At 40.4% G+C, this 26,449-nt stretch overlaps 1 long non-coding RNA gene across 1 annotated transcript in view; it reads right to left on the bottom strand.

The window, feature by feature from the left end:
- Window positions 1–26,449, bottom strand: part of LOC138414027 (uncharacterized) — a 45,666-nt gene that overhangs the window by 6,627 nt on the left and 12,590 nt on the right. The gene's annotated exons all lie outside the window — the stretch shown is intronic.

Below are 26,449 nucleotides of genomic sequence, written 5' to 3'. Positions count from 1 at the left end.
ATTGAATCAGAGTAAATCTAAATAAGTCAAATATAAGGAGATGAGTGGAACCAAGAAATAAAAGATAGTCTGACGACCAAGTTAGAGAAGGCCTTAGGGATGGGGCAAGCCTGGTCTTGAGGGACAGGTAGGTGCTCAGTACAGAGAGGGTATTTTATATCAAGCAAAAAGCAGAAATTAGAAAAATGTGTGTTTTCAGAAGAGGAGAGAACTTTGTAAAGGAAATTGTGAAAGAAAAATCTAGAAAGAGAAGTTTAGGAAGTTTGGGGAAGTTTTCAAATCCCTGGCTAAAGAGTCAGGCCTTTCTTCTATATGCTGAAGAGTATTTCTAGAAAGCAGAGGTGTTGCTACTACCTCTGCACCTCGTAAAAGACTGTCGTACCTCTGATAGCCTTCCCATTGTAACTTCAGCCCTACATTTACTACAAGGTATTCTGTAAAATATGTAATAAAAAACTTTGTCACTAAGGTTAGGAAGCAGATAGGCAGGTGTTTGTGTGTGTGTGTTTACTTAGGAGGGAAGTTTCAGAGTTATTGCAAAGAATCAGAGAATCCACATTTACAAACTGTACTATCTGTAAAATACACAAATAACACCTCACAGATACGAGTATCACTATTTTCAAAATATATATATATATATAGTTGGTATTAAAAAATATAAATTAGTCTAAACATGTGACAATCTAGAATAACTCTTCAGTTAGTTCCTCAGTTTGATACAGCTAATATCATGTAAGGCTCTGTGAGTACTTTGTGATTAGAGAGAAGTGTTCAACCTCAGGAATCTTGAGAACCACTGTACTGAGGAAAATTCTTCAACGTGCGATCTCATGGGTCATCATAATCCCAGTATATGAATACACACGTTGTAAAGAAGCAAACTCCCCTTCTCTGAAATTGTCAATGCAGAGATTATCTTTGCAAGAAGAGGTAGCCAGACCTGTCAGCCCCAAATCTTCTAGTTCAGGATCCATCTTCTACTCAAGGAAAGCAGGTAAAGAATAATTGGGTAATTATTGGATAATTGTTGCACAAGTTAATAGGAGACAGAAAAGTGAGAGGAGACATGAGCTCCACCACTGTGACAGGTTGACTGCACTAATGGCCCTGATTTTTCACCTGTCCAGGCCCTAGAACTCTGGTCATGTGATTTGCTTTGCCAAATAGGATGTTAGTAGATATGACACATGTAGAGATTTCAAGATCACTTATATGCTTCTGCTTGTTGCTCTTGCCCTCTGCCATGCCATGAGATGGGCATGCCTAGGCTAGCATGCTGTAGGATGAGCAAAAAGTGAAAGCAAAAAAAATTCCCAGTCATTCCAGCAGAGGTCATCCTCTATCAGCCAATAACCAGCCAAACTCCAGACATGTGAGCAAGCCTAACCAAGACGCCAGAGCCACATAGCCATCCCAGAGCTGGCCACAAGAGTGAGACCAGCTAAAATAAGCCAAGTCCAGATGACATTAGCTTTACCCCACAGACCCACGTGCAAAAACAAATGTTTACTATTGTATGTCAATGAGGTTTTGTGGTTGTTTATTATGCAGTATTAGTGTGGCAACAGATTACTGAAACTACCACTTACCAGTTCTGTAACCATCAGCTATAAAGTGGAGATGTAAAGGTACTGACTTTCAAGGACTGGCACGAGCATTAATTGAGACAATATGCATGGAGTTCTTAACACTGTGTTTGGCACCTAGCCTGTACCCCACAAGTGTTTAACAGTGTATGGAGAGCAAGAAAGTAAGAGTGGGAATGAGAGAGAGAGACAGAGAAAGGGAGGCAGGGAGAGAGAATGAATTACTGCCACCCCCATCACTCTGACCTCAAGGGGCATTCCTGTTTTTTGACTCAAATGGCGTAGCAGAGCCAAGATCAAGTTTAAGCATTTAAATAAAACTTTTGCTGCAGGTTCTCTGATCACCAAAGGAAAACAGAGTAATATGACTCAAGATAATCTATCTTCCAGAATATCTCCAGCTGTGTCTTCCAAAATATCTTCTGCGGGAGTGTCTCTTGGTGTGCCCCTTCTGACTCCAGATAAAAGTAAAAAATCTTTCCTCAGTACTCGGTAAGGCCCTCAAGCCCATCTCAAAGTCCAGGCTCACAAAGAAGCAGACTTAAAAGGAGCAGGTGTTGTCTCCCTGTCTAAGAGCTGCCTCCAGAAAATTAGGAGAATCAATGTCCGGTCAGAAGAGTGATCCCTTCCACAGATGTTGTACTCAAAGACCCATCCCCCTTTAGAGGGGGACCCCATTACCTAGTCATGGTAGAGTAGCCTTAACAAAACAACCATGTCAGAACACAGTACAATAGTTCATACACCTGTACAAGATGTACAAGCAGGCAGGGGGCATTGGGGAGATGAGTCCACAGATAAAAGAGAAAACAATGCTCATGGAGCCTTTGTTCATTACATCTTCTACCTGCAATGCCAGGTCCCTTCTCTCCCTCCCATTTCCACTGTTCAAATTCCAGCTGGTACTTCAAGGCCATCTCATATGGTCTTGTCTCTGAAGTTTTCTCTGACTGTCATCCCAGTTCAAACTTCCGTAGGCATTTGTCCATAGAATAATCACATAGAAGAGGGGGGAAATATAATTTTGACAGTCAGAATCCCAGCTATGCCACTCATTCTCAATAGAACCTTAGGCAAGTTGCTTACTCCATCTGAGTCTCCGTTTCCTCTTCTAAAAATTGAGATGGGGGCTCCCCTGGTAGCATAGTGGCTAAGAATCCACCTGCCAATGCAGGGGACACAGGTTAGAGCCCTGGTCCAGGAAGCTCCCACATGTGTGGAGCAACTAAGCCCATGTGCCACAACTACTGAGCCTGCGCTCTAGAGCCTGTGCTCCACACCAAAGAGAAGCCACCACGATGAGAAGCCCACACACCGCAACTAAGAGTAGCCCCTGCTCACTGCAACTAGAGAAAGCCCGTGAGCAGCAATGAAGACCCAACACAGCCAAAAGTAATAAATAAATAAATAAATTTATTTAAAAACAAAATTGAGATGGTAATAGCACCTACCTTGAACAATGAGGAAGTTTTCTATTAAAGTACTTGGTACAGTCTGGCATATAGTAGATATTATTATTATCATTGAAATAATTATCTTGTAGTATGTGGAGTACTAGCATAATATCTGGCACACAGTAGTGAAATATTTTTTTTTTATTACTGAAGCATTTCATAGCCTATATTTTCTACTTTTCCTCTAAGGATTCTTAATTCACACTAAGGACCTCTTTTGTAGTTAGTCACTTACCCATTTTATGAGTCTAAACTCTTGAAGGCACGTTATTCCAAAACACCTTATCTGTGGAGGGCAGAGAAATTTGAGGTATTCATAGTTTAGTGTTATTTGCTCTCTGGTCAGCAATTGCTAACCTCCCTCCTAATGAAAAAAATACCACCCTTAAATGCAAGTCCAGCTGTGCTGCTCTGCAGGGGTAACTGAACTCTTGGAGGGACATGTGGTCTCTTTTTCCCTTAGCAACCAGGAAGAATCTAAATTAATGTATCAAATCTCCAGCATTCCCTAGGCAGCCAGACACACAGACAGCCTGGAGAGAGGGACTGTCATTAAATGAGTTGTGACTAAGAAAACAAGAACTTCTTCCCACATTAATAAATATGGCAAATCCCAGCCTGGGTGCCTAGGTTCTGGGCAGAAATTGCTTTAGAATTTTTTTTCCAGTGAGTCATAATCGTCATGGTCCTAACACCTGTCACTAGAAAAAGAAAAAAATCAGTGTAATCACCAGAGCAGTTGCCTCAGGAATACATTCTTTTAGTAATTTGGTGGGAGGAAGTTCAAGAATGCAAGTGATGGGTTAGTTTCAAATGCAGAGTGACCGGAGTTGCCCTAAGTGCTGAGCTCTCTGAATTTAAGGGCAAGTGGGGGAGGAAAGAGAAGTTATAGTATTATTAACAGCACAAAATCAAGTTATTGAAGATTCATTCAGTAATGAGTAAAATCAGCTCGGATACCAATCCTTCTAGTCCACATGAAAATATGAAAAAAAAAAATTATTAGATTCCCCAACCAAGCAATTAGTAATGGGGTTGGCCTGATAAAAAGATAAGAATTAATGGCCTAAAGAACGATGGTCTCAGATTACACCCACCTTTTAAAATAAAGCCAGATGAAAAGATGACTAAGCAGGGGAAGGGTGTTTAGGTGGTAGGGTAGAGCTTACAGTTGATAGCACACTGGTGGCAATATTATTTTCTTGTTGTCCATGTTATTAAATTCCTTAAAGGTCCCGTAGGCCATCTAGATGAAACTAAAACCACAAACCAGTGTAGTCATCTTGTTCCTAGACCACCAACAATGAAATTCCTGTTGCTAATGGTCAATTTCCTTGAAATCATTTTAGCAAATCGAATTCTAATAAAGAGCCTCCAGTTTTGATGTTGGCCAGCTTTCAAGCCCTACCCCTCCTACTGCCTCTTTTTGTCCCACACCAGAGCAAGCCATAACAGGGTACACACACTCTCTCCCTTGGCACCAACAGACTATTCAAACCACACAAATGTTGGCCAGAGATAACACTTATCCTGGCCCTATCCCCTAACCCTAATAAATAAAAACCAAAGTTACTCGTTTCTCCTTTCACTCAAACATTCCACACACGCCTGAGTACCACGCCTATCCTTTCCCAGGAAGAAAAGACATAAAAACATACAGATTTGAAAGGAAACATAAAACTGTCTTTCTTTGAAGATGGCATGATTATATAAAATCCTAAGGAATCTACATGAAAGGAACAGGAAGTAATATGTGAGTTTAGCAAACTGGCAGCATACAAGATCAGTATAAAAATCAATTGTATTTCTATCAACTAGCAGCAATTGTAAATGGAAATTATTTTTTTTTTTTTTTTTTTTTTTTTTTTTGCGCGGTACGTGGGCCTCTCACTGTTGTGGCCTCTCCCGCTGCGGAGCACAGGCTCCGGACACGCAGGCTCAGTGGCCATGGCTCACGGGCCCAGCTGCTCCGTGGCATGTGGGATCTTCCCGGACCAGGGCACGAACCCGCGTCCCCTGCATCGGCAGGCGGACTCCCAACCACTGCGCCACCAGGGAAGCCCCGGAAATTATTTTTTAATTATCATTTACAGTAATATCAGATCCATAAAATTCTTAGGTATAAACATAACAAAATATATGTCATGACCTGCACATAGAAAACTATAAAGCATTGCTGAGAAAATTTAGAAGACATAAAGAAATTGAGAGATATACCATGCTCATGGATCTGAATATTCAATAACTCAATATTAAGATGTCAATTGTTTCTAAATTAATTTATAGATTCAATGAAATCCCAATCAAAAATCCCAGTTGACAAGCTGATCCTCAAATGTATATAGACATACAAAGGAAATAAACTAGCCAAAATCCTTTTGAAAAAAGAACAAAGTTAATTTCATAACTTACTATAATGCTACAGTAAAAAAGAAAGAATGACACTGGCATACAGTTAGATATATAGATCAAAGGAACAGAATTTAAAATCTATAACAGATAAATTTATTCTATAAATATAAAGTATATATATACATCCAATTTATTTTCAATCAGTTGGATTGAAACAATGTTCCAAGGCAATTCAGTGAGGAAAAGGAAATCTTTCCAACAAATCATGCTGAAATAACTGATTATCAAAAAAGAAAAGAGAAACCTCTCAACTCTTACATTCTCCACTATGTAAAAATTAACTTGAAATGGATCACAGAACCAAATATAGTTTTAGTAAGAGCTAAAACTATAAAATTTCCAGAAGAAATCATAAAAGAAAAATCTTAGTGACTTTGGTTAGGCAAAGTTTTCTTAAATTGGATACAAAAAGCACAAAATATTTAAAAATTGAATCCCATCAAAATTTAAAACTTTTGCTCTTCCAAAGACACTGTTAAGAAAATGAAAAGGCAATCCATAGGCTATTATATGAAAATATTTGTAAAACATATATCCATTGAAGGACTTTTTATATTTTTTAAATCCCTTAAAATTCATTAAGAAGGAAACAACAACAACAAAAAGAGCAAATGTTTTGAACAGACACTTCACCAAAGGAGATATATGGATGGCAAAACAGTCTCAACATCATTAGTCATCAGGGAAATGTAAATTAAAACCATCATCGAATACTACCAGTCATACTCTAGAACTCTGGAATTTCTAAAATCAAAAAGACTGCCAATGCCAAAGGGTTGGCAAGAATGTGGGGCAACTGAAATGCTCATAAATTTAGATTTCTTAAAGAGTTAAGCATAAATCCACTTCAGTTTTAGTCAGAAACTGGCTGAGGTAGAATCCAGGGCCTAAGCATTTTAAAGCCTAGTTAGTCAGAAGCCAGGTAGGGTCTAAATGCACTTCAGTTTTAGTCAGAAAGTGGCAGAGGTACAATGCAGGGCCCAAGCATTTAAAGCCTAGTTATTCAGAAGCCGGTGAGGGCCAAAATCCATTCAGTTTTAGGCAGAAACTTGCTGAGGTAGAATCCAGGGCCTAAGCATTTTAAAGCCTAGTTATTCAGAAGAGGGGGGCTTCTGGGAAGACGGCGGAAGAGTAAGACGCGGAGATCACCTTCCTCCCCACAGATACACCAGAAACACATCTACACGTGGGACAACTCCTACAGAACACCTACTGAAGGCTGGCAGAAGACCTCAGACCTCCCAAAAGGCAAGAAACTCCCCACGTACCTGGGTAGGGAAAAAGAGAAAAGAATAAACAGAGACAAAAGAATAGGGACGGGACCTGCAGCAATGGGAGGGAGCTGTGAAGGAGGAACAGTTTCCACACACTAGGAAGCCCCTTCGCGGGCGGAGACTGCGGGTGGCGGAGGGGAAGCTTCGGCGCCGCGGAGGAGAGCACAGCAACAGGGGTGCGGAGGGCAAAGCGGGGAGATTCCCGCACAGAGGATCAGGGCCGACCAGCACTCACCAGCCCGAGAGGCTTGTCTGCTCATCCACCGGGGCGGGCGGGGCTGGGAGCTGAGGCTCGGGCTTCGGTCAGAGCGCAGTGAGAGGACTGGGGTTGGCGGCGTGAACACAGCCTGAAGGAGGTTAGTGCGCCACGGCTAGCCGGGAGGGAGTCCGGGGAAAAGTCTGCACCTGCCGAAGAGGCAAGAGACGTTTTCTTCCCTCTTTGTTTCCTGGTGCACAAGGAGAGGGGATTAAGAGCGCTGCTTCAAGGAGCTATAGAGATGGGAGCTAGCCGCGGCTAAAAGCACGGATCCCAGAGACGGGCATGAGACGCTAAGGCTGCTGCTGCCGCCACCAAGAAGCCTGTGTGCGGGCACAGGTCACTCTCCACACTCCCCTTCCGGGGAGCCTGTGCAGCCCGCCACTGCCAGGGTCCCGGGATCCAGGGACAACTTCCCCGGGAGAACGCACGGCGCGCCTCAGGCTGATGTAAGGTCACCCCGGCCTCTGCCGCGGCAGGCCCGCCCCGCACTCCGTGCCCCTCCCTCCCCCCGGCCCGAGTGAGCCAGAGCCCCCGAATCAGCGGCTCCTTTAACCCCGTCCTGTGTGAGCGAAGAGCAGACGCCCTCCAGCTACCTACACGCAGGGGCAGGGCCAAATCCAAAGCTGAGCCCCTGGGAGCTGTGAGAACAAAGAAGAGAAAAGGAAATCTCTCCCAGCAGCCTCAAAAGCAGCGGATTAAAGCTCCACAATCAACTTGATGTACCTGCATCTGTGGAATACATGAATAGACAACCAGTCATCCCAAATTGAGGAGGTGGACTTTGGGAGCATCGATATATATTTTTTTTCCCCTTCTCCTCTTTTTGTGTGTATGTGTATGCTTCTGTGTGAGATTATGTCTGTATAGCTTTGCTTCCACCATTTGTCCTAGGGTTCTATCCGTCCATTTTTTTGTTTGTTTCTTTTTGTTTTTTAATAATTATTTTTTTATTTTAATAACTTTATTATATTTTATCTTTATTTTATTTTACTTTATCTTCTTTCTTTCTTTCTTTCCTTCCTTCCCTCCTTCCTTCCTTCCTTCCTCCCTCCCTCCCTCCCTCCTTTCTTTCTTTCTTTCTTTCTTTCTTTCCTTCTTTCTTTCTTTCTACTTCTACTAATTCTTTCTTTCTACTTTTCCTACCTTTTATTCTGAGCCGAGTGGATGAAAGGCTCTTGGTGCTGCAGTCAGGAGTCACTGCTGTGCCTCTGAGGTGGGAGAGCCAACTTCAGGATACTGGTCCACAAGAGACCTCCCAGCTCCACATAATATCAAATGGCAAAAATCTCCCAGAGATCTCCATCTCAAGACCCGCACACAGCTTCACTCAACCACCAGCAAGCTACAGTGCTGGACATCCTATACCAAACAACTAGCAAGACAAGAACACAACCCCACCCATTAGCAGAGAGGCTGCCTAAAATCATAATAAGTCCACAGACACCCCAAAACACACCACCAGACGTGGACCTGCCCACCAGAAAGACAAGATCCAGCCTCATCCACCAGAACACAGGCACTAGTTCCCTCCACCAGGAAGCCTACACAACCCACTGAACCAACCTTAGCCACTGGGGACAGACACCAAAAACAATGGGAACTACGAACCTGCAGCCTGCAAAAAGGAGACTCCAAACACAGTAAGATAAGCAAAATGAGAAGACACAAAAACACACAGCAGATGAAGGAGCAAGATAAAAACCCACCAGACCTAACAAATGAAGAGGAAATAGGCAGTCTACCTGAAAAAAAAATTCAGAATAACGATAGTAAAGATGATCCAAAATCTTGGAAATAGAATAGAGAAAATGCAAGAAACATTTAAGAAGAACCTAGAGGAACTAAAGATGAAACAAACAATGATGAACAACACAATAAATGAAATTAAAAATACTCTAGATGGGATCAATAGCAGAATAACTGAGGAGGAGAATGGATAAGTGACCTGGAAGATTAAATAGTGGAAAAAATTACTGCAGAGCAGAATAACGAAAAAAGAAAGAAAAGAACTGAGAACAGTCTCAGAGCCCTCTGGGATGACATTAAACACACCAACATTCAAATTATAGGGGTTTCAGAAGAAGAAGAGAAAAAGAAAGCGTATGAGAAAATATTTGAAGAGATTATAGTTGAAAACTTCCCTAATATGGGAAAGGAAATAGTTAATCAAGTCCAGGAAGCACAGAGAGTCCCATACAGGATAAATCCAAGGAGAAATACACCAAGACACATATTAATCAAACTGTCAAAGATTAAATACAAAGAAAACATATTAAAAGCAGCAAGGGAAAAAAAAAACAAATAACACATAAAGGACTCCCCATAAGGTTAACAGCTGATATTTCAGCAGAAACTCTGCAAGCCAGAAGGGACTGGCAGGACATATTTAAAGTGATGAAGGAGAAAAACCTGCAACCAAGATGACTCTACCCAGCAAGGATCTCATTCAGCTTTGATGGAAAAATTAAAACCCTTACAGACAAGCAAAAGCTGAGAGAGTTCAGCACCACCAAACCAGCTTTACAACAACTGCTAAAGAAACTTCTCTAGGCAAGAAGCACAAGAGAAGGAAAAGACCTACAACAACGAACCCAAAACAATTTAGAAAATGGGAATAGGAACATACATATCGGTAATTACCTTAAATGTAAATGGACTAAATGCTCCCACCAAAAGACACAGATTGGCTGAATGGATACAAAAACAAGACCCATATATATGCTGTCTACAAGAGACCCACTTCAGACCTAGAGACACATACAGACTGAAAGTAAGGGGATAGAAAAAGATATTTCAGGCAAATGGAAACCAAAAGACAGCTGGAGTAGCAATTCTCATATCAGACAAAATAGACTTTAAAATAAAGACTATTAGAAGAGACAAAGAAGGACACTACATAATGATCAAGGGATCGATCCAAGAAGAAGATATAACAATTGTAAATATTTATGACCCCAACAGAGGAGCACCTCAATACATAAGGCAAATACTAACAGCCATAAAAGGGGAAATCAACAGTAACACATTCATAGTAGGGGACTTTAACACCCCACTTTCTCCAATGGAGAGATCATCCAAAATGAAAATAAATAAGGAAACACAAGCTTTAAATGATACACTAAACAACATGGACTTAATTGATATTTATAGGACATTCCATCCAAAAACAACAGAATACACATTTTTCTCAAGGGCTCATGGAACATTCTCCAGGATAGATCATATCTTGGGTCACAAGTCAAGCCTTGGTAAATTTAAGAAAATTGAAATTGTATCAAGTATCTTTTTCGACAACAATTCTATGAGACTAGATATCAATCACAGGAAAAGATCTGTAAAAAATACAAACATATGGAGGCTAAACAATACACTACTTGATAACAAAGTGATCACTGAAGAAATCAAAGGGGAAATAAAAAAATACCTAGAAACAAATGACAATGGAGACATGACGACCTAAAATCTATGGGATGCAGCAAAAACAGTTCTAAGAGGGAAGTTTATAGCAATAAAATCCTACCTTAAGAAACAGGAAACACCTCGAATAAAGAACCTAATCTTTCACCTAAAGCAATTAGAGAAAGAAGAACAAAAAAACCCCAAAGTTAGCGGAAGGAAAGAAATCATAAAAATCAGAGCAGAAATAAATGAAAAAGAAATGAAGGAAACGATAGCAAATCTCAATAAAACTAAAAGCTGGTTCTTTGAGAAGATAAACAAAATTGATAAACCATTAGCCAGACTCATCAAGAAAAAAAGGGAGAAGACTCAAACAGTAGAATTAGAAATGAAAAAGGAGAAGTAACAACTGACACTGCAGAAATACAAAAGATCATGAGAGATTACTACAAGCAGCTCTATGCCAATAAAATGGACAACCTGGAAGAAATGGACAAATTCTTAGAAATGCACAACCTGCCAAGACTGAATCAGGAAGAAATAGAAAATATGAACAGACCAATCACAAGCACTGAAATTGAAACTGTGATTAAAAATCTTCCAACAAACAAAAGCCGAGGACCAGATGGCTTCACAGGCGAATTCTATCAAACATTTAGAGAAGAGCTAACACCTATCCTTCTCAAACTCTTCCAAAATATAGCAGAGGGAGGAACACTCCCAAACTCATTCTACGAGGCCACCATCACCCTGATACCAAAACCAGGCAAGGATATCACAAAGAAAGAAAACTACAGGCCAATATCACTGATGAACATAGATGCAAAAATCCTCAACAAAACACTAGCAAACAGAATCCAACAGCACATTAAAAGGATCATACACCATGATCAAGTGGGGTTTATTCCAGGAATGCAAGGATTCTTCAATATAGGCAAATCAATCAATGTGATACACCATGTTAACAAATTGAAGGAGAAAAACCATATGGTCATCTCAATAGATGCAGAGAAAGCTTTCGACAAAATTCAACACCCATTTATGATCAAAACCCTCCAGAAAGTAGGCATAGAGGGAACTTTCCTCAACATAATAAAGGCCATATATGACAAACCTTTCCTAAACATAATAAAGGCCATATATGACAAACCCACAGCCAATAACGTCCTCAATGGTTAAAAACTGAAAGCATTTCTACTAAGATCAGGAACAAGACAAGGTTGCCCACTCTCACCACTCTTATTCAACATAGTTTTGGAAGTTTTTGCCACAGCAATCAGAGAAGAAAAGGAAATAAAAGGAATCCAAACTGGAAAAGAAGAAGTAAAGCTGTCACTGTTTGCAGATGACATGATACTATACATAGAGAATCCTAAAGATTCTACCAGAAAACTACTAGAGCTAATCAATGAATTCGGTAAAGTAGCAGGATACAAAATTAATGCACAGAAATCTCTGGCATTCCTATACACTAATGATGAAAAATCTGAAAGTGAAATCAAGAAAACTCTCCCATTTACCGCTGCAACAAAAAGAATAAAATATCTAGGAATAAACCTACCTAAGGAGACAAAAGACCTATATGCAGAAAATTAAAAGACACTGATGAAAGAAATTAAAGATGATACAAATAGATGGAGAGATATACCATGTTCTTGGATTGGAAGAATCAACATTGTGAAAATGATTATACTACCCAAAGCAATCTACAGATTCAATGCAATCCGTATCAAACTACCACTGGCATTTTTCACAGAACTAGAACAAAAAATTTCACAATTTGTATGGAAACACCAAAGACCCCGAATAGCTAAAGCAATCTTGAGAACGAAGAATGGAGGTGGAAGAATCAGGCTCCCTGACTCAGACTATACTACAAAGCTACAATAATCAAGACAGTATGGTAATGGCACAAAAACAGAAATATAGATCAATGGAACAGAATAGAAAGCCCAGAGATAAACCCACGCACATATGGTCACCTTATCTTTGATAAAGGAGGCAGGAAGGTACAGTGGAGAAAGGACAGCCTCTTCAATAAGTGGTGCTGGGAAAACTGGACAGGTACATGTAAAAGTATGAGATTAGATCACTCCCTAACACCATACACAAAAATAAGCTCAAAATGGATTAAAGATGTAAATATAAGGCCAGAAACTATCAAACTCTTAGAGGAAAACATAGGCAGAACACTCTATGACATAAATCACAGCAAGATCCTTTCTGACCCACCTCCCAGAGAAATGGAAATAAAAACAAAAATAAACAAATGGGACCTAATGAAACTTAAAAGCTTTTGCACAGCAAAGGAAACCATAAACAAGACCAAAAGACAGCCCTCAGAATGGGAGAAAATATTTGCAAATATAGCAACTGACAAAGGATTAATCTCCAAAATTTATAAGCAGCTCATGCAGCTCAATAACAAACATACAAACAACCCAATCCAAAAATGGGCAGAAGACCTAAATGGACATTTCTTCAAAGAAGATATACAGATTGCCAATAAACACATGAAAGAATGCTCAACTTCATTAATCATTAGAGAAATGCAAATCAAAACTACAATGAGATATCATCTCACACCAGTCAGAATGGCCATCATCAAAAAATCTAGAAACAGTAAATGCTGGAGAGGGTGTGGAGAAAAAGGAACCCTCTTGCACTGTTGGTGGGAATGTAAATTGATACAGCCACTGTGGAGAACAGTATGGAGGTTCCTTAAAAATCTACAAATAGAACTACCATATGACACAGCAATCCCACTACTGGGCATATACCCTGAGAAAACCATAATTCAAAAAGAGTCATGTACCAAAATATTCATTGGAGCTCTGTTTACAATAGCCCAGAGATGGACACAACCTAAGTGTCCATCATCGGATGAATGGATAAAGAAGATGTGGCACATATATACAATGGAATATTACTCAGCCATAAAAAGAAACGAAATTGAGCTATTTGTAATGAGGTGGATAGACCTAGAGTCTGTCAAACAGAGTGAAGTAAGTAAGAAAGAGAAAGAAAAATACCGTATGCTAACACATATATATGGAATTTAAGAAAAAACAATGTCATGAAGAACCTAGGGGTGAGACAGGAATAAAGACACAGAGCTACTAGAGAATGGACTTGAGAATATGGGGAGGGGGAAGGGTAAGCTGTGACAAAGCGAGAGAGAGACACGGACATATATACACTACCAAACGTAAGGTAGCTAGCTAGTGGGAAGCAGCCGCATAGCACAGGGAGATCAGCTCAGTGCTTTGTGTCCGCCTGGAGGGGTGGGATAGGGAGGGTGGGAGGGAGGGAGACGCAAGAGGGAAGAGATATGGGAACATATGTATATGTATAACTGATTCACTTTGTTATAAAGCAGAAACTAACACCCCATTGTAAAGCAATTATACTCCAATAAAGATGTAAAAAATAAATAAATAAATAAGAAATTTTAAAAAAAGAGTTAAGCATACATTTACCATATGACCCAGAAATTAAAATTCTAAATGTTTACTCAAGAAAAATGAAAATGCATGCTTACACAAAGACTTGTGCTCCTGTGTTCATAAAAGCTTTCCTCATAATAGCCAAAAACTTGGAGAATAAACAAATAATCATCAGATGGGAAATGAAATAAACATATTGTGATATACTCATGCAATAGAATACTACTCTGTAATAAAAAGAAACAGACTATGATAAACCCACAATATGGATGTGAATCTCAAAAGCATCATAAGTAACAGAAGTCAGACCAAAAACAAACTACATACTGTATGACTTCATTTATGTGAAATTCTAGAAAACGCAGAACTATAGTGAAAGAAAGCAAGTCAGTGGTTAACAGGAGCCAAGAAACAAGGAGAGGGGATGGGCTGCAAATGGACACAAGGGAACTTTTTGAGATGACAGAAATGTTCTACGTCATTCTTACAATGATTGTTACACAGCTGTGCATATTTGTAGGATTTCACCAAGTTGTGCCTTTTGTCCTATGAATTCTATTCTAAAGACCTGTTCTAAGGAGAAACCTTTGATATGTGGAAAGAGTTTGCCAAAGTGGTATTTATTGCATTAAAAAAAAATAATAGCAGGGCTTCCCTGGTGGCGCAGTGGTTGAGAGTCCACCTGCCGGTGCAGGGGACACGGGTTCGTGCCCCGGTCCGGGAAGATCCCACATGCCGCGGAGCGGCTGGGCCTGTGAGCCATGGCCGCTAAGCCTGCGCGTCCAGAGCCTGTGCTCCGCAACGGGAGAGGCCACAACAGTGAGAGGCCCGCGTACCGCAAAAATATTAAAAAATAAATAATAATAGCAAAAACTTGGGAATAATGCCCAACTGTAAGGAGTTTAATTAAATAAATCATGGTATATTTACAAGATGGATATCTTTGAAGCTATTAAAAAATGATGGTGTTGTTGAATATTTAATAACACAAAGATATATGGTTACTTTAAGGTAGATAACAAAGCAGTATTTCCATAGTCCATTTTATTATCCATTTATGTGACTTTTACATGGGCGTGTGAATATATATGAGCCTATAGAGATATTTAGATCTCTATATATTATTAGAAAGTTATGCAACATTATATTAACTGTTTTTTTTTATTTTATTTGTTTAAGTGTCTGATAATGAACATATATTTCCTTTGAGGGAAGAGAAAAAACAAAAGTCACTAGTTTAAAAAAATACATGTCCTTAAGCCCATAATTTACTCAAGACTTCCTTTTTAGCTCAATAAAGTCTTGCATTTTCATCATAAAAAAAAATACATGTCTTGCCTTTAAAAGACTTGCAGTCTAGATAGAGAAAGAGACATGTAAATAGTGTAATACATGGTAGAATGAAATAAGTACCCATGGAAATAAGGGACAATTGGTTGGGTCAAGTATACTTCCTAACCAAAGCTGGAACCATTGTTCTCTTCAACATCCAGACAATGACCATGAGGTTCTATCTGAAGCACTGAGCCCACTTTCTTCACTCATGATGATTTTCTCTCAGGGGATCCATGATTCCTGACTGCCACCCTATCCCCTAGCCCAGTGCATCAGACAAGAATGTCAGCATTTGAACTTCAGTTGTAGACTGAGTGAAAGTTCCCTCCCACAACAAGCCAAGGATATACTTGGACGCTTGCTGCAGTGTCCTTGAACTGCAGGTCAAGGACAGATTCTAGAGGTCCTCTGGAAATTCCGTGATAAAAGATGACCTGCTTGGGGAAATAAGCACTCCTGAAAGGCATCATATGCCCCAATGACTGGCACACAGTAGGTACTTAGTAATATTTGCTAATTGTTTAGTGGATATATTGAGAATAAAAGCATGGGCTCAAGATTTTATCTTGAGGCTGGTTTTTGCCCTGGCTCAATCAGGGAGGGCTTCCTGAAAGAGCTGTAATTCTTTGGTTTGAAGCAATGTCTGCACACTGCCTCCACCCTTGTTGTGCTCTTACATTTGGGGTAATTCCAAGACAGAAATGTTTCCTGCTGGCCACTAGGATGCTTTCCATCTCACCAGTTGGGATATTTGTAGACTAAACCTATTTCCAGTGTTTTCTACCAAACTTTCCTGTAGTGCTGAGCAGGGCTGATCAAGTCAAGCAATGAACAGTTTGGTCCAAATTCTTCAACTCTTTCTCAATATTCTAGATTCACTAAAACCCAAAACAATCCTACCTGGCAGTTTTGTCTTTCATTTTTAAACCTCAGTGGGTTTTCAACAAAACTGAATCCCTGTTGCAGATTGATTTATGCTCTAGTCCATCCAAACTCGACTTCGCCAGAATTAGACTTTGCCTTCTAATTAGAATTAGCGATTCCTCGTGCTGAGGAAAGGATAGCAAGGCATCCCAATTTACATTCAGACAAACTAAAAGTGAAAAAATCAAGTGCGGATAGAGACTGTGTAGTATAATAAAATCCAGATCATGAATCTTAATTTGTGGTGTAGGAAAATGAATGCTGTGTTAGGAGTGACAGGCTGAGTCCAAAATCTGCTTTTAGGGCCTGATTGATTAAGGCAGGTCACTTAAACTTTCTGGGCTCAGTTTCCCTCTTTCTTGTCTAGGGGAGATGGTTTCTTTTATTTGGGCCACTAAGTTCCCTTTAACTCTAGTATTCTGTGATTTTGTAATGTTCCCTTACAGATGCTTGGGGGAGACAGTCTTTGGCAAGATGCTTTCGCCAGCCCTGCCTTGTCTCATTACTTGTCAGTGTGTGCGACAACAATAAATAACCCATTGGTTGCAAGAAAAGCATGTATTGGATCAAGCTGATGTGTCAGCTCTCTGCCTTCTGGAGAGGAAAGAGGAGGCTTTGATGTTGTCAGAATGGGTTCCACATTTTGACCTAGGGACCCCTCAGTTCCAAGTGGGCCCCGTTGCCAAGCAGTATTATGCAAAAATTATTTACAGTGAAAGAAGCATTTCGTACATCAAAACTGCCAGAGGTATTTTATTTTATTTTAAAAAGAGAGAAAAGTATAATCCCAAAGATTAAATCCCTGATCTGGAAATGGAAAAAGCAAAAACAAAAGAGCCAGAAACCTGCTCTTCGTATACTGTTCCTGTTTAATAGCAGGCAAAGAACAGGCTCAGTGATGCAGCCAGTCTGTCTGTTAATATGGAGCTAAACAAGATTCTTGGTTTATAATGGAGAAAACAGACATGAAACACTGTGTAATCCTACATGGCTCCCAAAGGATTGAGGCCTTTCTCTGCTCAACCCTGGTCTCCAGATCAACCCTTTCTTTGGGCCGGGGCTTTGTGATGGCCTGTGAGATTGGTTCCATACAAGATGCAGCACAATTCCTGTCACATGAGAATTGATACTTCTCTTCTCCTTCCCCAAGTGTGCTGTTAAAGATATCCAAAGGCCTACCTTCCTCCACATTCACTCAGCTCCATTAAAGCAGGATAGCATTTCCTGGAGTGTGTTCTATGGAACTCTAATCCTGACAAGTAAATAAAGGGATACATGTAAATACTAACAAATTTGAGACGTGCTGCATAATCTCTCCTTCTCTTGAGGTTCACTTATAATACCAAAGGCTCTAAGATGTTCCACACACAATGGTAGTTTGTTACTGGCCAGGGAGAACAAAGACTATCGCACCAAAGGAGTCCTTCACTCCTCCGTAAAGATTGTCCGTATTTCCTGATCCCAACCTTCCTTCCTGACTTATCTCTCCTGACTGTTCCCTCCATTGGAAATAATCTTTCCTCCTCTGAACTAGATCTTTATTTGCATTTGTCTCATAAACTTTTTTTTTTTTTTTTTTTTTTTTTTTTTTTGCGGTTCGCGGGCCTCTCACTGTTGCGGCCTCTCCCGTTGCGGAGCACAGGCTCCGGACGCGCAGGCTCAGCGGCCATGGCTCACGGGCCCAGCCACTCCAGGGCATGTGGGATCCTCCCGGACCGGGGCACGAACCCATGTACCCTGCATCGGCAGGCAGACTCTCAACCACTGCGCCACCAGGGAAGCCCTCTCATAAACTTTTTAAATTACTTTTTATATTATGGATATATACAGATAGGTCTTAGCTGTTCTAATTGCCTGTACAATACAAAAGAGCAGATTCCTTGTTCTTCGGTGTTTGCCATAGAAGACCTTGTACATGAGAGGAATCTATACATGCTTGATTAAATGGATTCATCAGTCTAGGAGTTAGCATCTTCTAAATATCCACACCGTCATTGGCAAATAACAATGGAAAGTAGGTAAATTCTTAAATCATTAAAAAAAAACAGTACTATACTCAAAGCTAAAGTTGGGAAAATGAAAATATTAACACTAAAGGCAGAAGTGCGAAATGTCTCTCCTCTCTTCACTCACTAATTCAATTACAAAAAAAACTGTATATCATCACTCTTTCATCTTTAGGTCTGGAAATATGCTTCATATGCATGAAATTTATTTACCATAATTGAACATGACATCAGGGGGAAATATAAATTTCAGGAAATTCCCTATAAAGGGATTATATTATTCTTTGTGAACAGTGTTATGTAGGCTCAATATACACAGAACTATGGTATTAAAGGCTCTGATGCCAAACTTTGTTAGAATGGTGTTTGTTTTAATTTTATATTCTTGTTATTTAAAAAATACCAAATAAAAGATCCACATAGATGATCAATTTTGAAACAATTTTAGTTCCATAAAATATGCCTAATATTAAAACCAGATTGACAGAATTAGGTCAGTTTTTCAAGGATGGGAGAAAGAAGTATTGAGCACTATGGAACAAATATGAATAAGATAAGATCTTTACCCTCGTTAGGCCTACCATACAGTAGGGTTTCTCAACCTCAGCACTATTTATATTTTGGACCAAAAAATTCTTTGTTGTAAGAAGCTGTTTTGTGCATTGTGGCATCTTTAATGGTAACCCTTAACCACATCCACTAATGCCAGCAGCACTTCCCTAATTTTGACAATCAAAAATGTCTATTCATTGTTACATATATCTCATAGGGGATAAAATTGCCCCAGTGGAGAAGTATTGCCATGCAGGAAGAGATCCTTAAAATTGTACAGGGTTTCAGAGTTACCTTTTAACCACCAATTCCCATTTAACAATCCTATTGGATGTAGGAAATGTAGAAAACCTTGGGCTAATTGTAGACTGAGTCCAAAACACAACAGTAAGTGTTTGATATTAATTCCCCTATTCAAAGATGAATAGAATAAAAAGTAAAATATTTGTTCTTTCTGGGGGTTTGAATCAGCCATTAACTATTCATTTAATGAGTTCTTCTTTGCATACAGCACTTAGCTAGGCATGAGGAAGATAGAAGGGTCTGATATGGTTTTGCATGCAATTAAAATCTCCTTGAGCTGCAGCAGTAATAGAATTAAAGTAAAAGCCATTTAGAGATGATCTACCTACTCCCCTGTTTTTTATATGAGAAAAATAAGACCCAGAAAAGTCAGTATGACCTAAGGACATCTACCCGGTAAATGAACTTGGGCTAAAACATTAAGTGTCTTGACTTCCTGGCTTCAGGGAAGGGCCAATCGTATCTTTTCCATGGACTTGGTGTCAAGCTGGGAATGACATGAGAGGAGACAGACAGGCAAGACAGCATCTGATATGAGCCAGGAACTGAGTTCACACAGGGAAAAATAAGATTTGGGATCATTTTCAAAATCATTCTGAGGAATCCCAGACTACCTTCTTTTCTGGGGATCATCCCCACATTTGTTCTTCAGTCTTCAACTGTGAATACCCTACTGGCCCAGAGAGGGCCTTTGGGAGCAGCTTTACTAGAGGTGGGAGGCATCCCTAAGTTTTAAGCATCCTTGGAGCTGCCCAGCCCCAAAAGGCATCATCTTTATGATTCAAATTATGAACTCAAAAAATTCTCACACACCAAAGCACTAGCAACAGAAACAATCACTGTGCTTCTAAAACCGCAATTTTCATCACCTCCTTCCCTTTAGTATTTGACCTTGAACACTGAAATGGACTTGATTCCTTTTGCCTTGCACAAGCTAAATTTTCCCTTTGTATCAAGGGATGAGTCTGGCATCAGTGAATGGATTATGTAAATCATAAGAAAAGTGAATCTGACTGTATGGTTTTATAAAGTTGAATTAATCCAATAACATAAATAAATAAACAAACAAACATAAAGCATGACGATTTCATCAAAACATGAAAAAGATCCATTGACAAGACTTCTTCAGGAAAGAGCTGAGGGAAGTCAGCTCACTAATATTGTCAGCTTCTCAGGAAGATTACTGGGAGAAAAGAAAAAGAGAAAGAGAGAAGCCACACCTCACCCTTTTAGTCCATTAAGCATAGAGGTGATCCTTCTAATGTGTGTGTGCACACATACATGTGGAAAGTGAGAGAGACAGAGAGAGAAGGATTCTGGGATAAAGGAGCGGCATGGATTTCAGAAGGAAAAAATGAAGAAGGTAGCTGGTCTAGCTCAGGTTAAAAAACAAAAATGCAGAGAGGCAAGTACAGCTCCAAATAACCAAGGTAAATAAGGTAGTATCGTCTTTCTCCCACTTTCTCAGGCAAAACAGGCCACTAAGGCATTAAGGTGATCTTGCCCACTCTTCAAGTCTTCTATACATATTGGCTGAGTACCAACTGTGTAATTCCTTTTCTCTCTTATGACCAAAGTTCACTTGTGTGAAAAATTTTGGAGAGGAGAAATCAGGACACACAAATCCAGAGAAGATGTCATCATGCCAGTTTCAGATATTATTCCCAACCCTAGGACTGAGTCCAGTGAAGGGGGGACTACAGGCAAAAGCTGTAGGAAATGTTTGTAAAGGGACTCCATGAGGTGTGGAGACCTGCTCAGTAAGGCATTGATGTTCTGGGTGACAAAGTGTAGCACAGAGCTAGGAAGCGAGGCTTTCTCTACACCTTTGTGTGAAGCATTCCTCCAGTACTGTGAGAACTTTGGGAAGCGTAAGGAGACTGCACTCTTTGTGGGTCAACAGCTTCCTCAGAAAGGGTACCAACAGTTGGGACACTGTTGGGGCATGTCTCTCAAGGAGACTTTGTATTTCTTCAACACCTCAATAAATGCTTATGAGCAGCCTCTGTGCCAATCATTCTTCTACATTCTGAGGATACTGCAAGAAGCAAGGGCAGAAGAAAGCAATCAGAGAAATAGAACAGCCCATGAGAAATTATTGGAGCTCTTTTGGAATATCCCAGAGGCTCCCAGAGTTGACTAGGGTGAAGTGGAGCCGGAGGGCTACAGTTGAAGGCTGAACCATGCAGATGGGGACACAATCCAGTTACATTTTGGTTCATATTCTTACTGTGACCCCACTGGTATGTGCACACTAGTGTGTATGCACTGCGTATCCATGCATGGATAAGGGCTGGAAGGAAATATACCAAAATGGTAACAGTTGCTATTTATGGGCAGTAGGATTATGAATATTTTTATATAACTTCATATAATATTATCTTTTCCAAATGTTCTATGGTGGATATATATATATATATTATTATTATAAGCAGAAAAAGAATTTTTTCTTTTGTAAAGGAGGAGGTGGTACTACCCTGTCATTAATTTAATTTGCTTTGGATAGCATGATTCTCTAAATTCTGACCATGCTATAAATTTAAAAGAGGTGTCTTTCATGATAAACTTACGAAAACAAGAATTGACAAATTTCTCTGCTGCTTTGTAATTTTTTTTTTTCATATAAACCCTGGTTTCATCTGTGTCAGACGTTCCCTGGGATGGTGCTAGCTAATGAGACCTGCCATGCCCCATACAGGGGCCTTACAGGGGCCATCCCCTGGGGTTGTCCCCTTGGAGTCTTTCCTCCTGTGAACTCCTTCAGCCAGTGATAATAGTAATAACAGTAACAGTGATGGTTACTGAGCATTTCTGGGGTTGGGGCCTGTACCTACATCCATGAAAACCCTATGACAGTGGGGTCAGGGGGGACCGTGCACTGCAGGGAAGCCGCTTTTAAATTCTCTGATGATGTTCTCAGGCGGACGGGTGTAGGGATGCTGGTTTTGGTTTTTGATTGTCCTTTCTTTTTTTAAAAATTTCTATTAGAGTTGATTTACAACGCTGTGTTCGTTTCAGGTGTACAGCAAAGTGAATCAGACATACATATACCTGTATCCACTCTTTTTTTTTTTCCCCATATAGGCCATTACAGAGTATTGAGTAGAGTTCCCTGTACTATACAGCAGGTTCTTATTATCTATTTTATATAGAGTAGTGTGTCTATGTCAATCCCAATCTCCCCATTTATCCCTTCCCCTCATATCCCCTGGTAACGATAAGTTTGTTTTCTACACCCATGGCTCTACTTCTGTTTTGTAAATATGTTCATTTGTACCCCTTTTTCTAGATTCCACATATAAGCGATATCATATGATATTTGTCTTTCTGTGTCTGACTTACTTCACTCAATATGACAATCTCTACGTCCATCCATGTTGCTGCAAATGGCATTATTTTGTTCTTTTTTATGGCTGAGTAATATTGCATTGTATATATGTACCACATCTTCTTTATCCATTCATCTGTTGATGGACATTTAGGTTGCTTCCACGTCCTGGCTATTGTAAATAGTGCTGCAATGAACAATGGGGTACGTGTTCTTTTCGAATTATGGTTTTCTCGGGGTATATGCCCAGGAGTGGGATTTGTAACTAAATGTTTAATCTTATTTCATCTTTTACTCCTTCCAGAAAAGTAAATTTTACCAGAAATGAAAAAGAAGAGGGTAATTACCTTTCTCTGGGAACAATCATAAAAATAAGCTCTGTAGGGCTTCCCTGGTGGTGCAGTGGTTGAGAGTCTGCCTGCCGATGCAGGGCACGCAGGTTCGTGCCTGGGTCCGGGAAGATCCCACATGCCACAGAGCGGCTGGGCCCATGGGCCATGGCCACTGAGCCTGCGCATCTGGAGCCTGTGCTCCGCAACGGGAGAGGCCACAACAGTGAGAGGCCCACATACAGCAAAAAAAAAAAAAAAAAAAAAAAAAAAAGCTCTGTAATTCCTTGGAAGATATATTCTACATGAATAAGAAGATAATTAATTGAACTCTTCAGATAATTCAAGAATTTAAATACCACATCTTTGCCCTGGTGTCTCTATAAAAAGATGAAACGGTTTACATGTGTGCCTTGTTTTATATTCTATTACCATAAACGTGGCAGTTCCAATTCATTTGTAAGTAGTTCCCCTTGAAACATCTGGTCTTCAAAAGTTTAATGCTACCTCTAATGTAACCATGTACCTTAATGTTTTATATACATAAATGTTTTATTCTCCTGGAGAACTTTAATTCAATCTAATACCTGATACAATTGCTATTCCTTTGTTAGGAAAAAAAAAAGCAATGAGAAATTTTATCTAGTTTTTCCCCCTTCAGATCTAATTGCAATTTTTAAAAAAGTGGCAGATTAATTTTCTTAAAAACAATGCAATGAGACTTTATGCCAACACAAGAAACATGTCTGTGCCAGGATTAGAGAAATGAATTTGAAATAGAGATACATAGCAAGCCTGGAAAGGCCAGGCTTGAGTGGGGCACAGAAATGAGGGTTCAGCATGGGGACCCCAAAATGTGGAATTCCTGGAAGTGAGAGACTCTGGAAAGAGAGGTGATGGTGCTGATGTACACTGTTGTCCAAACAAATCACTAATTACTGCTTGATGATGGTTTTAGTGGCAGCTGTGCACCTGAATCACTACTCCCAGAAAATAAACTATAAACGCTGATTTGGTCGAACCCAACCTTCAACAGAGTTCATCCAAGACCTTCAGAGAATTGCCAAGGACGTTTACTGTCCACAAAACATGCATGACTCCAATACAAACTCCAGGGCAAACTCACCAAGCTTCAGAAGCCAGAATGTCTCCATCATAAAGAAAGGATGCTCCAGGTGACCTAGCCATGGAAACATACATACATGGATATGTACGTATACTTTGTTCTGGAAGCCCAGATCTTGGGGTCTGTTTGTGCCTTCCAGACCTAATTGGTTAAGAGTAACCTTTGAAGTGAGGAAGTTCACCTTCCTAGGTCAGGTTCATTGGGAACCTTTGATGTACTACAGACCTTCCTTTGAGCCCATGTTTCCTTTCAGAGGCCCTCTGATAAGATCTCCTGGGAAATCTAAAAGAAAAGTTGTGAAGGGCATCACAGATCACAGCCAATGTACAGAAAGTCTTGACAGTTGGTTCTTTCTACTACATTGAAAATATGGGAACTCTCCAGTCAATACTCTGCTGTTTTCTTATTCAGTCCCAGCCTGCCCTGAGAGCCAGGCAGAGCCAGTTGGAAGACGTGAGGTATTGGGGAGCTCTCCTCTCCCTGATGGAGATAAACCAACTTGGATTCTCTGTATACTTCTACGTCTTGACAGATGAGCTGTTCTGCCTGAGAAACAGTCCAACAACCTTACTGTAAAAATGCATACACTTTCCACATTACAAATGCCAGACAGCTAAAAACACAAGCCCTTCAATGACTGTCAAATCGCACAAGAGGATGCAGATGGCATTCATGTTGAATTACAATACAATTCACCATCTTTTTTTTTTTTTTTTTTTTTTTGTGGTACGCGGGCCTCTCACTGTTGTGGTCTCTCCCGTTGCAGAGCACAGGCTCCGGACGCGCAGGCTCGGCGGCCATGGCTCACGGGCCCAGCCGCTCCGCGGCATGTGGGATCTTCCCGGACCGGGGCACGAAGCGTGCCCACTGCATCGGCAGGCGGACTCTCAACCACTACGCCACCAGGGAAGCCCCAATTCACCATCTTTATGGTATTTGCCAAAGCTTTCTCATTGTTTCCATTTCTTTTCTTTTTTCTCTTAAGGGAAAAACAGAAATAATATGCTTTGGGGTTTTTTCACTTAAAATGAGGAACTCAGATCTAAGTAAACAGTACAGCTTAACACTTCTCTTGCTTTCAGGGGAGAAAAACAAGTGGAAAAATTATTAAATACATTTGGAGAGAAGAAGAATCCCTCCCTTGTAAGCTAAAATATGAATGAAACAAGTAGAGTCGTATATCTGAAAAAAAATTATTTTGACCCCTATTACCAAAGCTAAATTACAAGAATCATCTGGAAAATATGTTTGGTGGCAAAATATACTACGGCACTCACTAGTTGGAGTTATTAAGATTTGGGTCACATTTCCCAGTCTACAGTGATGTAGCCCAGCAGTTCTCTTATGGAAGCTCTCTTAGGTAGGTACGTCTGTCTTGAGGCTGAGGCAGGTGGATGTGATGCCAGCACTCAGCTCTGCCATTTACCAGCTACATGTGTTCTTGTGCAAGTGGATTACCTCTCTGAGCTTTGGTTTCCTCATTCATAGGCTGATGACAATAACAGTACCTTCCTCGGACTTCCCTGGTGGCGCAGTGGTTAAGAATCCCCCTGCCAATGCAGAGGACATGGGTTCGAGCCCTGGGCCAGGAAGACCCCACATGCCGCGGAGCAACTAAGCCTGTGTGCCACAACTACTGAGCCCATGCTCTAGAGCCCGCGAGCCACAACTACTGAAGCCCACGCGCCTAGAGAGCGTGCTCCACAACAAGAGAAGCCACTGCAGCCGCAACTAAGAGTAACCCCAGCTCACGGCAACTAGAGGAAGCCTGCTCGCAGCAACAAAGACCCTATGCAGCCACAAATAAATAAATAAATTACAAAAAATAGTATCTTCCTCATCGGATGTACTAATGTACGTAAAGCAGTCAACGCGGTGCCTGGCACATAATAAGTATGCAAGCATGCATTAAACCCAGAGTCAGCGAATTATGGCCTGCAGACCACCAGTTTTTGTAAAGTTTTACTGGAACACATTCACACTCATCATTTACATATTGTCTATGACTGCTTTCTGTTCACAACAGCACTGAGTAGCTGCAACAGAGACCATGTGGTCTGTAAAGCTGAAAATATTTGCTACTTGGCCCTTTCCAGAGTTTCCAATTCCTGGATGAACAATAAAAAACAACTATTATGATAGTGATAGCTCAATTGTCTTTTCTTTTCTTTCTCTCTCTCTCTCTGTGTATGTGTATAGAAAGGAACTGACTTTCAAAGAAAGTCACCCAGCTGAAAATCACCCAGCAAGGTGGTGACGGGGATTCTCTTATCCCCATTCCCACCCCATATTCCTTCCTGCACTTACAGAACCTTAAAGGAGGTCATTTCTTTCAGGAAGTATGTTTAGCTTGCGGTCCCATAACACATTTGCTATTTTTTTCAACTGATTGGCTTTCAATTCAAATTGAACTTACTAAAACCAAACATTATCATTTAGGGCTTTGAAGTTGATTAAATGTTGTACATAGGTTTGTTCATCCCAAGAACCCTACCCCAAAATATTCTTGATAAAACTTTCGCTCAGACATCCCCCCACTGTGCTTGTCTCCCTCTGGGCTCAGTTTGCTTTGAAGTCAGTGGATGCAGAAAACGTCCCCAGGGGGAGTGTCCCCAACTGGAGGCTTGATCTCTGAAAGTAAGTTCAATGAAAGCCTCAGGGTCACTCCAATGATCATTGAGCCCGTAGGTTAAAAGCTGAGGAGTGCAGACAA

Source organism: Delphinus delphis, chromosome 3, assembly GCF_949987515.2.
Source record: "Delphinus delphis chromosome 3, mDelDel1.2, whole genome shotgun sequence".
Classification (NCBI taxonomy): Eukaryota; Metazoa; Chordata; class Mammalia; order Artiodactyla; family Delphinidae; genus Delphinus; species Delphinus delphis.
Note: the sequence above shows the minus strand (reverse complement) of the source record. Positions and strands in the feature narration are given on the sequence as shown.